At 35.4% G+C, this 15,291-nt stretch overlaps 1 pseudogene; it reads right to left on the reverse strand.

The window, feature by feature from the left end:
• Positions 1–12,529: 12,529 nt before the first annotated feature.
• Positions 12,530–13,515, reverse strand: LOC100473574 (annotated as a pseudogene).
• Positions 13,516–15,291: the final 1,776 nt, after the last annotated feature.

Raw genomic sequence — 15,291 nt, forward strand, 5'->3', positions numbered from 1 at the left:
ATCTTGTCATCTGTATTAGTGAAGGTACTCCAGAGTATCAAAAACAATAGGATATCTATCTATCATCTATCTATTATCTATCTATCTATCATCTATCTATCTATCTATCTATCATCTATCATCATCTATTATCTATCATCTATCATCATCTATTATCTATCATCTATCTATCATCTATCTATCTATCGTCATCTATTATCTATCATCTATCTATCTATCATCTATCTATCTATCATCTATAATCTATCATCATCTATTATCTATCTATCATCTATCTATCATCATCTATCTATTATCTATCTATCTATCTATCATCTATCTATCTATCTATCTATCTATCTATCTATCTATCTATCATCTTTATAGCATCCAGAGATTCATCCTAAGGAATGAGCTCATGTGATTGTGGAGGCTTGGCAAGTCCAAAATCAGATGGGGTCAGTTGGCAGGCTAGAAACTCAAGAAAGAGTAGCTGTTCAAGTCCAAAGGCAGTCTTCTGGAAGAATTCGTTCTTGTTCAGGAGAAGTCAATCTTTGTTTCACAAAGGTGTTCCACTGAGTATATAAATTTACCCTCATGATGGAGGGTAATCTCTTCACTTGAGCCACTGATTTAAATGTTAGTTTTATGTAAAAAACATGAAGAACAATGCTTGCCCAACTATCTGGGCACCCAGCCCCAGCAAAGTTGACCCATACAATTACTTATCCCATTATCTGCATGTAGGTCCCACAGATACACAGACTCTGGGAGGCAACTATTTTGGGGTCCTTCTTCATGGCTATATTCATCACACACAAAGCACAAATCAGACGTGCGCAACAGTGCCTAAAGTGTTTGATTTCCTGCTGTACATACATTTCTTCTTCCAAAAGTACGTCTTTCTTCGCTCTCTGGGACAGTCTTCTACATCTTTTGGTTATAGTCTTCCTCGGCCTCTTTCAAGGCTGACCTCGCTTAACTTTGCTTACTTATGTTAGGCTACTTGTTTCCAAAATAGCATTAGTAAAATCCTCTTTGGTTCTCTCAGGCCACCTGAATGTGCCATAAAGCCACTTCTCAGTATTTAACATCAAGAACTAGTTGTACATTGAAATTGTCAGTTTAATGTTCTAGAAGGCTGAGCAATGGGAACCAGGGTCCTAATTTAATAAGATACATTTATTTTAGCATAATTTCTTTTAGTAAAAGTGCAAATGTTATGAGATACACACACACACACACACACACACACACACGTATTAAACAGAATTTTCTATTTAGTCCAGGCTCTTCTATTCTTTTTTTTTTTTTTTTTTTTTTTTTTTGGCATTTCTCTTGAGGCAGACTCTGGTTTGTGCCATATCTTGCTGTAAACAGTGATGGTAATCTTACGGAAAAACCCCATCACCTGAGGACTTGCTCTTCCTTGTGGTTGATACAGATTAAGGATATAAGCGGTTTTTATTTCTTGTTTAAAAAAAAATAACTACTCTTATTTTTAGGCACTCATTTCAGCACGGCGCAATCCTACTTTGGTATCTTTTTTCTTATTCTTCTGAGATTCATGTCTATTTCTGATTCTGTTCCCCAAGCCCTCTGTGAGAATAGGAAGGCAATGAACTCATTTGATTTTTGTTTTAGCAATGCCTGTCTTTTCAGTCAGCAAATTGCTCTGGCCATCTGTAAGAAACTCCACTCTCTCTGTCACTGACCTTTTGTTTCTTCCATGCTTGAAAAATGTCTTATTATTTGTCTTAACGTCTTCTGCAATCTTCTTTTCATTTGCCACCTTTCCTTTTCTTATCATATTTTTCTTTTACACTTCAAGCTTCCAAATCATTTATGTATTCATAGATTTTGCATGAGCTTTTCTTTCCCTGATACTTCTTTTCGGATTTGGTGCTGGTAGTGCAAGAAATGCCCTCGTGTCTTTCTGCCCTGCTGCAGTGCACTTAAATGTAAAAAGCTTAATTAATTTTAGCTCTTCCTTATTTCTACTTAAACTTCCAAACTGAAGTAGTAAAAATAGTATTCACTTCATCAGTCATTAAATTATACAAAATATCTACTGTGATTTAATACTTGTGACGTGTCATAATTAAATTCAACTTTAGAAAAAGTATGTATTTTTCTTGGTTCTTTATATCACGTGTTTGCATTTTCCTTTCTTATTTATTTATTGCCTTCAGTTGTAGTCTTCAGAGGTGTATGCAGAACTTATGAATATCGCAAAATCCAATGGAGATGTTTTCACTGCAGCCCTACGGGGAAACAGTCTTTCTGTGGGACTCTACTCTCTTTAATTATGTCTTTGTCAAAAATGATAAATGGCGTAGTTTCTTAAGACATCTGAATATTTTTCCAAAGTATCCATTTATGTAAGGAATGTTTCTTCAATGAGAGTTTCTATAGCTATCTATAACCAATCCATAACTACTAACTATCATGGCAGGACCATGCCTGGTCCCTTTGCACAGAGCATGAAAGCTGGTACGGTTGAGGCAAGCCTTCCTCAGGTTCTCTGCTGCCCCCATAGTCATGTGGGAAAGCTTCAGCTACTCTGAGGTTTGTGGACTCAGAAATTTAGAATGTTTAAAAATGTTCATGTTACGATATTTTTAAAAACTCAGAAACAAATATGCAAACTATGAATGTAATGCCAAATAGGGATGTTCTGTAATGCGGTTTGAAAAACAAAACAAAACTTGATATTTACTGATTGCTTATCATGTGCCAGGCATTGGTATAAGAAATTTACACGGATTAATTTATATATTAAAAAAAAAAACTAAGAGAGGTATTATTATTATTGGCTTCATTTTATAGATGAGGAAACTCGGAAAAGAAGGGTTTAGGTAACTTGTCCAAGGTCACTTAGAGAATAAACGGCAGTGATGGCTTTGAACTCCGGCTCTCTTATTCTACAGTTCAAGACCTTGACCACTCCACCTCAACTGTGTGTTAGTAACCACCTACCTGTCATCTGTCTATTACCCTCAGTAGTCTACCAATCAGTTATCTATCTTTAAATAAATAGAATACACACACATTATGTAACCTTAAAGACTGGGTTGATATAAAAATGCATGGTGATAATAAACAGTGTTGCTGAGAATAACCTGGCTACAGAGTTTTGCCAACATTTCATTTTAATACTTTTTAGGGATCACTCCGGGAATTAAAACAGGCAACATGAGTTGATCAGTGTCTAAATGGGTTGAATATTATACCAATACCCATTCTGAATTTTCTATATCACACCACAAATGTCAAAACCCTCTTAGACACAAGATAACCACTTTACAATGATATTTTTGCTTTAAAACTTTGACTTTTAAGAAAATTATAAAAGGAACAAAACTAATTTTTAATATTTATCCACATTTCTTTTTTTTTTTTTCATCTCTTCCTTAAATAGATCAGAATTTTCATTTGGTATCATTTCCCTTAGACTGAGGACTATAGTGTCTCTTGTAGTGCAGGTTTCTGGCAATGAAGTCTCTCTTTTGTTTATCTAAAATATTCATTTTCCTTTCTTTCTGATGTATACCTATACATACAGTATATAGATTTCTGAGTGGATTTTTGTTTTTCATCATTTAAACGCTATTATTTGTCTGACTTTTATTGTTTCTGATAAAAAGTTGGCCTTAATTGATATTATTCTTCCTCTGTATATATCATGTCATTTTCCCTGGATATATTTAAGGTTTTCTCTTTATTTTTTATTTTCAGTATTTTAACTATGATATTACTCAATATACTTGCTTCATATTTAATCTGCTTTAGTTTCATTGAGTTTTCTGGATCTATATAAGTGGCTGTTTCTCTCAAAACTTCTGGAAAAATTTAAAATCATTACCTCGTCAAATATTTTTTCTGCCACATTATCTCTCTTTCATCATTTGGTACTTTCCAAAATACACATGAGTTAGACTCTTTGTCCTTGAGTTCCTATTCTTTTATTGTTATTATTATTTTTTTTTTTTATTTTTATAAACTCTGTGCCCCAAGTGAGGCTTGAACTCATGGCCCCAAGATCAAGAGCCACGTGCTTTACCAACTGAGCCAGCCAGCTGCTCCTCTGTTCTCTTGATTTTAATTGTTTTCTTCCCATTCTTCAGACTGGATAATTTCTATTCATTTCTCTTTAAGATCACTAAACCTTTTTTCTATCATCTTCAATCTGCTGTTACGCCCATTCAGTGAGTATATCATTTTAGAGTGTATACTCTTAAGATCTAAAATTTCTATTTTCTTCTTTTATTATTTTTATTCCTCACTTTTTTTCAGATTCCCTATATGTTAAAACATTAAGATCACATTTTCTTTTGAGTCATTAAATAAACTTATAATAGCTAATATCTGCTAATTCCAACACCTGGGCTATCTCAAGGCTTTTTTTTTTATTGTTTTTTTCCTTTGATTTTTGCTAACATGCTCCTGATATTTTTAATTTTTAATAATTTTTATTGTATTTTGTTTTTTTGTAAAGCCTTGATATTGATTTATTAAATAATGTATTATAATTCAATACTTTATGATTTATTTCTAACCATGATACAAATCTACTCTGTATTACTTTCATATTTGAAACTGTATCATTTAACCATTTGCCATCATTTCTTTTATTTTTTTTTAAGATTTTATTTTATTTATTTGACAGAGAGTGCAAGAGAGCACAAGCAGGGGGAACAGCAGAGGGAGAGGGAGAAGCAGGCTCCCCATCGAGCAGGGAGCCTGACACAGGGCTCGATCCCAGGACCCTGGGATCATGACCTGAGCCGAAGGTAGACGCCTAACCATCTGAGCCACCCAGGCACCCCATGCCATCACTTCTTAAATAATAAATATTTGCTTTGCATTTTTTTAAATTACCAGGAAAATGTCTATATAAATACTTCAAATTGCTACAAAGTCACATTTTTATGAATTATTTTTGTTTTCACTACTAACAAATTTTATGAAAAATAATAGAGAAAAATTAAAAAGTTGATATCCTATAAATTGAGTTGTTATCTATTTATTTTGCCCAAAGCACTTATATCCATCTTTGACTTTAAGATATCTTCTTTTTTATTTTGGCAGAAATAGTCAAACACTTTTTGGTTGGCCCTATTTTCCAAGGGGGTAGTGATTTTCACAAACTTTTCTTTAAAAAAAATGGCTTCTTCTCTTTAAGCAAGGTGGGCTACAATGATGAAATGTATTATTTTATAATGTTCTTTGAGAAAATAATGCAAAATAATGAGTAAAGTAGGAATGCAGTATTAACATCAACCTTTTACACTCATTACTTTTAGATTTTTCTATATTGGTTCTCCAGTGATACTGCTTATGAAGAATGCGGTGTAATTTGCTTTCTAGTTACACATGAGTAAACTGCCAGACCTAACCTTTGTGTGCTCGCTACAGTGCTCTGGCTCGCTCCTGTTCAGCAGGAACAAGGCAGCCCCAGCTAATTGGGCAATTAAAATTAAGGAACATGCAGCACAAAGAGATTCTCTACATTCAACTCAACTCAGCATAAAATATTGTTAATTCAACATTAAAATGAACTTCTATTTTAAATAAATACTAGGCTTTGTATTGCTCCTTGCTGGATCTAAGGCTAATTTTTTTTCATCTCGCTGAAAAAAAGTTTAGGTTAGATGGGACAACATTAAATATTAAGTTTCGGTTGCTTTTTCTACTACTAAAGTATCTACCTTTCTGGAACATCTTGACCAGCTTTTATGACAGGGATATAGAAACTGTCAAAATTCTAAACAGATATAGCATGTGGTGAAAATAAATCTGTTTTCAGGAGCATAGTATAAAGTCTGACTAATTCTCTCGTATTATAATACTGATGCTTCTATTATTTGAACTGAGCCTTTTTAGTGTTATTAAATTCTAAATTGTGTATATATGGTTTGCATCATTCCATATATTTAAAATAATATGCATATAAATATATAATTACACAATGGCTACATATTATTTGTGTGTATAAATTTCTGATGCTATCACTTTAAAAAACAAAACTTTTTTTTTGCTAACCTTAGGAAACATTGTTTGACCTGTTTTTTTTTTCATTTTTGATTTAATTCCTTGATTCATATTATACTATTTTCTGTTGTTGTACTATTTACCATAATCAATAACTTACCTCCATCATTTCCTGCTGATAAAACAGCATTTTCAAGTTTTTGTTATATATATTATGTTCTTCCACAAACCTCCAATGTCTTTCTAGCTGGAACATTCACCATGAGTGCCTCAGGTCTGTTATCTGAGGTCAGAGATGTGTTCAGTCCTAGCCAGCCGTTGGAGAGATCATCTTTTCCTAGGTAAATGAAGTCTTTATAAACAATTACTTCTACCTTTCTAGACAGTGCCTTTGGTTTTCAGGGGTCATTTAATTTAAGGTGATCACAGTTGGCATTGTATCTTCCTGCATGCTGTTACAATTGTACTCTTCTATTCCATGTTGGAAAAAAAAAATCTTAGCACATCTAAGGATGTTGCTTTGCTTAAGGCTTCAAATGCAAAGTAAAAGACAAATAGAGGACAGGAGAGAAAGAGGACTTATTTGCATAGAAGTTTGCCTTTGCTATTTTTGTACTTTCCTAAATATGAAGATGATGGTTGAATTGTTGGAAGGGCTAGCAATTACAATCAGTATGTGAGTTCATATAATTTGCTTTCTGCCCTACTCCATAATCCATACTTTTCTGAATATATATATATATATATATATATATATATATATGACACTTCCTGGCTTTCTTTAGTATCTGCAGTCATTTTAATGGTATTGTTGATCCTGTCAGTGGGGATAATACATTATATGATCCATTAGCAAATACCACTGCAGGGAAATATTATTGCAGGAAACAGGCAGTCACCAATATTTTATATGTAATCATGGAAAGGGTGTAAAATTTACTAAATTAATTACCAGAACAGTTTGTACATGTCATGAATTTTTTACAACTGTATAAATTAATGCAATGGAATATGACTTTTCAGAGTCCCAAGGTATTATACGTGTAATGGGCCTGAGGAATACATGTGCCAACCTGAATCAAAAAATTAGTGAATTTAATTTTAAAAATGTTTTGTAAATATAAACCTGAAATTTGATGCTAAAATGCCCACGTTAGCATTATGTTATGCAATGATAGTTGAAGTTTAGAACCAAATCTCGTTTGCCACAGATACTTGGAGAAGGTGATAGAGACTGATATCAAAAGACTGAGCTAATCGTCTGTAATGTGGAGGCTTCGTGCTTAACTTCATTAACGTCACTTTCTGTTATGGGTTCATTCTTGTTAAGATGTTCTCTAGCTTCAAGAAAGAAGAGCAATAAAGTATCTAGAAGTAGAATTGCAGAAGAGCAAAGTTTTTTGGTCACTGCTCTCTTCTCTCTATGTACACATTAGCTCTGCTTCTGACATAGGTATCAGAGCATTGTCTTAAAGTGAGGCAATGTGCAATCTCATGTATTTAATGAAACATTTTTAATGATAATGGAAGGTCAACAGCAACTAAGTTCCAAAGCCTCACTATGCAGAGCCGGCAATGGAGCAACGGCATCAACATTATGTACCGGGACACAGCTTACTCATGCAGCGTCTCAGCTCTCCCCTTCGGCCCGGAGACCATAATTCACATTTTAACAAAGCTCCAGGCCATTTGTATTCTTGGCCAAGTTTGAGAAGCATTTCCCCAAAACACCCTTAGTTTGCCACCAGTGAAATACTATTTACCTATGACCCAACAAGGCTTGCTTCTCTATGTGCTAAGAAAATGGTAAGAGCCAAAGAACACAAATACTCTACAAGGTGCTAGAACATATCAACGGAGTATGGGTAGATGCGAAGACTTGAGTTATGTCCTCACAACTGAAAATCTTATGACATGATCGTGAATTTCTTAGGGAAGTATAGCCACCGAAACGGTTCAACTACAGTAATTAGTTCATTATGGGAACCTAGTAATATCTGGCTTTTGCTTAAGTCATATGGCATTTTTTATTATTACCTCGTTCTGTAATATATCTAATGATTAAAGTAAGTACAAAATCCTTTATGTAAAAGGTGAGTCTAAATCTGAAATAAATATGTTAAATGGAAATGAATCTGTCATCATTTTCTTTTATTTCTAAAGCACTTCTAAAAATTTTATATTACAATTTTTTTATAACTAGAGTCATTATTCAATTGTGAATACATTTTTCCAAGCTGAAGATAGCCCTTTGGTGTGGGCTCTCTTTTCTGCTATATTTGTAAATACAGATTTATTTGAAATTTTTTTCAAGTATTGTTCAATTTCTAATTATTATTTGTTCTTTTGCTAGCATGTTCTTACTGGCATAGATCCTTTAGAAATGCCCTGTGGGTATTCACACTGTTCATTTCTCTTTTTGAGAGTAAATGTGTATGTATATGTGTGTATGCTCTGCCAAGGTACTAAACTACAAAATCCTCACAAGTTAAGTTCAGATTTTTCTAGGTCTCAGTGATACGTTAAGTACAAGACCAAAAAAAAAGTTACCAATTCCCTCTGGAGGTTGGATAAGAATGTGAAATTCTCACTGGAAAAATGATTCATAGTTCTTAGAAACAAAATGTATTACAAATATGAAATATGAAATAATACAAAATGTATTACAAATATGAAATATCCTATTTTTGATATTTTTCTTGGGGAAAATTTCTGAAATTTTCTTGGGGAAAAAGGGGAAGATGAAATGTCTGCTTTTGTTTCCAAGTTGTTTTGAGTTGTATTGTTTCTTGTTCTAGCATTTCATAATGAAGCTGGATATTTTCTAGCAAAGACATCTGTGAGCTACTGCAAGATAATTCTGTAGGACATCAAAGAAATTAATGACAGAAAGAGTTAATTCTATTTCTAAAAGAAATAGCTGGTGTGGAACTAGAAAGTAGTTGAGGCTACTGGGATAATCTGAGTCAATTATATTGAATTCACATAGGGTGATTATGTAGTTCTCAGCCCCTCCCTCTACCAGCTGTTCTTAATCAGTCCTGATTCCTTAGTTCAACTAATGCCCCCTACAACGCTGATTCTGTCTTGCTCAAGCAAGACTCCTTTAATAATTGCTCACTCATTTGGATCGAACTCTCCCATCACTTGTCTTTCTACTTTTTTGCCTCCTATCAGCTGTTTTTTACTTCTTTATATCAAATATTAATGATTTCCTGTTGTTTTCCTTTGCCATAAAATGTGAAATTTACATAAAATGTGATATTCACAGTGTCCACTGATTTTTTCCAAACAGTAGAATAGAGGTCCAGAAATGTTTAAGAGCTTCACTTTTTAAATTTTTTTAAAGATTAATTTATCTTAGAGAGAGAGAGTGCACATGATCACACACGAGTGGGGGGAGGGGCAAAGGGAGAGAATTTTCAAGCATGCTCCCCACTGAGCGTGGAGTCTCATGCGGGGCTTGATCCCACCATCCATGAGATCATGACCTAAGCTGAAACCAAGAGTCAGATGCCTAACTGACTGAGCCACCCATGCACCCCATAAGAGTTTCACTTTTATTGCTATGGTTAATTGCTGGAGCAAAGTAGAATATAAAAAAATAGACATCTACACACCCATTTAAACATTATTTCTTGAACAGTATCTGTCATCTGCAGTAGATTTTGTATATCTGTTTTGTATACCACTTTAGACTAAGGGTGATGTATTTACTAAATGGAAATGAAATTATTTGTATCCATCACACACTGACTTTTTCTGGCATCTATTTTCAGAGAGTCATAGAAAAATAAAACACCCTCCCTCTTCTGAGAATACATTTCTACATTTGTATAAGACATTAATTATTTTAAACCAATGTTTAGTGATTTTATGAAAGGGGAATTCCTTTACCAATCATGTAATACCAAATCGCCATATTGTGAAACATCCATTTTACTTTTATGTTTAAAAATATGAACTGTATGTAATCTGGAATCTCCAGTGATGGTAATGTACTGTATCAATATAAATCATTAATGAATAGCTGAATTCTCAATGTACCCTAAAAGCTGATACTATTGAGTTACTCTTGGCCATTTATGAAGATAGATATTTAAAAATATTATTTAATTCAGATTTTTAATACATTTTTGGTACAAAAACCTATGAGGTAAGTCTGATTACAGTTTACTGATATACAACTTAAACTTCATGAGTTGAATGCTTGTATTTAAATTGGGATTTTTACCCTGAGAACTAAGCAAGTTCTCCATCACTTCAGTCCCTGGCTGTCCTACTTTTCTGGCTCTTGTAGACTCACAGAGGTCAAATGGCTATACACAGCATGTCAACCAAACTCTTTCTTTATCCATTATTACTATATCCCTCCTTATTTCTGTAGCAGTCCAGTGCCTTTCACCCAGGTATTGCTACATTTTTCAGGTTTATCCTTGTCTTCTCCTCACCTGCAAAACTCCACTTTTTAGTGATTTTAAAAGAAAGTTAACATGGAAGCAAAATATGCAATTAATAATCTTATGCTAATGAATAAATAATTCATTTAATTTGATGTGTTTCTTTTCCCAAGAGGTCAGCATTTAGAGAGAGATGGAAAGTGTATGCTTATCCTAAGGCACTTCCAATAATGGAGTTTCCAATGAGGAGAAAGTGCCTTTGGGCAGGAGAAGTTTTTTTTTTCCCATTCATATTACAGATATCCATGAGGAGGGACATGTTGGATCTGGTTTGTACCAACTTGTGAGAACCAATTATTAAAGGTAAGGACACTGTCCCTGTAGATCTTACACTCTAGTGCATGATAACAACACATCAACAACAGCCAAAAAGCCAAAATCAAAACCAAAAATAAACACAAAACTTGAAAGGCAAAACTAAGATATGCATGGACAACGTATTTTAGGTAAGATAGATAGTGAAATCTCACTGAGAATGTGACATTTGAGTTGCAGCTTGAAGGAAGCAAGAGAGGGAGCTTTGTGAATATCTGGGGCTGAAGATTCCTAGTAAAGAGAATAGCAAGTGCAAAGATCCTGTGGCATGAGTGTGCCTGCTGTGTTTGAGGCAGAGTGAGGGCCATATGACTAGAGGCAAGTGAGACAGAGGTGAGGAGTCGGTGATTAGAGTACAGAAATAACAAATGGCCAGATGACAGGGGGCCATGTGGTTGCAGCACAAACTGTGGCTTTTACTTTAGGTGATAGGAGAAGCTTTTAAAGCAAAGGATGATATGGAAACCCATTTTTAAATGGGATCTATCTGGCTGATATAATGAGAATAGACTGGAAAGGAGGAGAGTAGACACAGAAACCTACTGGGAAGCTATATAATATCCAGGAGTCTTGGACCATAATAGTTGCATCAGTGATAATAAAAATCAAGTGAGATTCTTTGAGAAGATATAGTTAGAATACCTGGTTGAAGGAGAAAGGAAGGTAAGCTGATTCTAAGGTTTTTACCTCAGCAATTAGGTGGAGAATTTGTGGTAATTAAGGGTTTGGAAGGGAATCACAGATCTTATTTTTAGATAATTTGTATTAAAACTGCCTGTTAGACTTCTGAATGGAGATGTCAAGTAAGAAGTTGGATATACACAAGTCTGAAGTATATGCTAAAATATAGATTGGGGTGTGATCAGCAAGTAGGTGGCATTTATTTATTTATTCATTTATTTTATTATTTTTTTCTCAATAAACTTTTGTTTTAATGGGTCTCAAAATTCTGTGAGATTTTTGGTCAAGTTGTTTCCATTGAAAAGTACTGGTTTTAAAAGCTAATAACTTAAAATTGCCAGAAACACACACACACACACACACACACACACACACCCCAAATAGTCCACAAAATATTCTCTTTTCCTTCTGAAGGTTTTACGATGCATTGTTACCTTTAACCAGTCTTTTACTATGAAGCTTCAATGACCAACTGATACAAAGAGTTCTGAGACCATTCTCCCACCACTGATTAACGCTGGGGTGGCGGGTATTAGGAATAATATTCATTTAGCTTTCTGAGCTTTCCGATCAGACGTGTGAACTTGCCAGCTCCAGATGCCTTCTTGTCCACTGCTTTGATGACACCCACAGCAGCTGTCTGTCTCATATCACAAATAGCAAAATGGCCCAGAGGAGATAGTCACAGAAATTCTCAACACACCATATCAAGAGCAGTATCACCAGGTTTTAAGAACTTGGAGCCATCGTCCAGCTATTTTCCAGAATGATAATCAATGTCCTTAAGCTTAGCAAACTTTCAAGCAATGTGAGCTGTCTGACAATCCAGCACAGGTGCATTTCCAGCACTGATTTGGCCTGGATGGTTCAGGNAACTTGGAGCCATCGTCCAGCTATTTTCCAGAATGATAATCAATGTCCTTAAGCTTAGCAAACTTTCAAGCAATGTGAGCTGTCTGACAATCCAGCACAGGTGCATTTCCAGCACTGATTTGGCCTGGATGGTTCAGTNGTCTTCACTCTTCTATACTAGCCTAGCATTCCATTGTATGTACCTTATAGTCCTTCCTTATCACTGCTGAGGCCAAATAATAAATTATTTAAGATTTGTGGTCCTCATTAAGCTTCATCATCTTGGGGACCATGCAGGGATTGTTCAGTATTACACNTATAATCACCTGAGCCCTGAAGCCAGCTGCTTCCATTGGTGGGTCATTTTTCTGTCACCAGCCACATTGCCAGGGTGAACATTTTGGACAGATACGTTCTTGACATTGAAGTCCACGTTGTCCCCAGCTAGAGCTTCACTCAAAGCTTCATGGTGCATTTCAACAGATTTTACTTCGGTTGTGGCATTGACTGAAGCACAGGAGAACACCACGCCAGGTTTAAGAACACCAATCTCCACCTGGTCATAGGGACAGCATCAATACGACCAATTGTAGACGTCCTGGAGAAGCAGACGCAAGGGCTTGTCAGTTGCACAAGTTGGTGGCAGAATGCAATCCAGAGTTTCAAGCATGTGATTCCACCGGCACTGCTATCTTTATGGGTGACTTCCCATCCCTTGAACCAAGACATGTTAGCACTTGGCTCTAACATGTTCTCACCATTCCAACCAAAAATTGACACAAATGCTATTGTGTCAGGGCTGTAGCCAGTTATCTTAATGTAGGTGGTGACTTCCCTAATGATTTCCTTGTATCTTTTCTGGCTATAGGGTGACTCAGTGGAATCCATTTTGTTAACACCGACAATTATTTCTTTCACACCCTGTGTGTAAGTCAGAAGGGCATGCTCACAGGTCTGCCCATTCTTGGAGCTACCTGCTTCAAATTCACCAACACCAGGAGCAATAATCAGGACAGCACGGTCAGCCTGAGATGTGCTTGTAATCATGTTTTTGATAAAGTCTGTGTCCTGGGGCATCAGTGATGGTCACATGATACTCAATGGTTTCAAATTTCTACAGGGAGATATCAACAGTGATACCCTGTTCATGTTCAGCTTTCAGTTTATTCAAGACCCAGCCACACTTGAAGGAGCCCCTTCCCACCTCAGCAGCCTTGTTGTCAAATGTTTCCATAGTTCTTTTGTTGATCCCAGCACATTGGTAGATCAGAGGACTGGTAGGGATAGACCTGCCCAAATCTATGTGTCCAATGATGATAATGTTGATATGAGCCTTTTCCTTTTCCCTTTTGGTTTGGGTTTAGTGGTGGTTTGCATGACACCTGTGTTGTAGCAGCAAACCCATTGTGAAAAAATAGTAGATGGTATTTAAAATCATGAGGTAGGATGGGATCACTTAGGGAGTAAGTATAGGTAGAAAAACAAGTCCATTTCATAAGATAGATTTTACCCAGAGTATTATAGCTAAACCATTACCTACATAACAGTCTCTCCTCTTCCCCATCTCTGCTTATACACATGCTAATATAAACAAAACACTATTCCATTGTATATTCTTTATAAAAATCTAACTCATTAATGTTTTAAAATTCAGCTTAGTCATCACATTCTCCATATATATAGAGAATGGCTGAGTTGTCATTTTAATGGAAAATTATACTATCACACATTTATCCCCCTTTATTTAACTTACATTCCTGCAGTGTTATTTTCTTCTGTATCATCTTTCTCACCCATCAGACCGTGAACTTCCTAGAGGCGAGGATCACATATTTCCCGTGCCCAGGCCTCCACTTGAAAATCTGAAGACACTTAGGGTATTACTAAATAAAATAGAAAGAAATAGTAACAGAAAACAGTGGAAAGTACAGGGAAACAGTGGAAAGGGATGTGGAGGAGGGAGACAAATATATATTTTATCCAGTGTGTAAGGCTGGTTCTGAAAAGCTGCTTGCAATTTTTACAAACACGGAATACATACTGTATAGCTTAGCAGAACATGATTCAATTTCCTCTTCTGTGAAATGAGAGTGTTGAACTAAGTCCCTTCCAGCTTTAAAATGCAAAGGCTTTATAACTCTCAGATTCCCAAGTGAAATACGATCTGTGATTCTTGTATGTTTTTTCTTCCCCTTGTTTGGTCATGCCTGGTTATCTAAAGCCCCCGTGGTGGCCGAGGATGCCCTCACCACCCCTGCTTACTCTTACTTCCTCTCTGCCCTGACTTGCTAGACTTTAATACCATCGTTATTTTACACGTTATTATTGCTCTCAAAAAATGCATGTCTGCTGTATTTGCAATTTTTGTGTTTGCTCTGTGTCGTCTTGACTTCCTTTTTCACTTTGGAAAGCAAAAGAAAAGAAAACCAACCAAACAAAAGCCCTTTTCTTCTCTCTTTTAAACGAAAAACAAAAACAGAAACAAAACTTCGACATTAGGCGGAAAGATGATCAGTAAACACTATCACTTAAAGACTGCTGAGAAAGACATTGGATAGAAAAATGTGACAGGATTTTGCAGTCATTATAATTCACTCACTCATGGTGTTTCAGAGAAGCTTGCCATTGACTGCTACTGCTCTGTAGTTTGCCATATTTCATCAAATATTAGTTAATAAAGACCTGCCTTTATCCTCTTGCCATCTTTTCTGTTTCCTTCAAAGGTCACTGGAGAAGCATAAACCAGTGGAACATGTCCTTGATAGAGATTTCATTATAAACTGATTCTGCATAATGCAGCCTGCACTGGTGACTTAGTTCTGAAATTAGGCACTTTCTATACCAATTCTAAAAGCTCAAAACCTTTATTCTTCTTCCTAGATTATAGAAAATCCCATGGAGAGAAGTATTAGATTTAGAATTCAGGTGTTTACGGTGAGGTGAAATAAAGCTCTAAAGTCTAAAACTCATTAAACTAAAACATATTAGGTCAACTTTTTTTTTTTTAAAG

The sequence above is a fragment of the Ailuropoda melanoleuca genome, chromosome 7, assembly GCF_002007445.2.
Source record: "Ailuropoda melanoleuca isolate Jingjing chromosome 7, ASM200744v2, whole genome shotgun sequence".
Classification (NCBI taxonomy): Eukaryota; Metazoa; Chordata; class Mammalia; order Carnivora; family Ursidae; genus Ailuropoda; species Ailuropoda melanoleuca.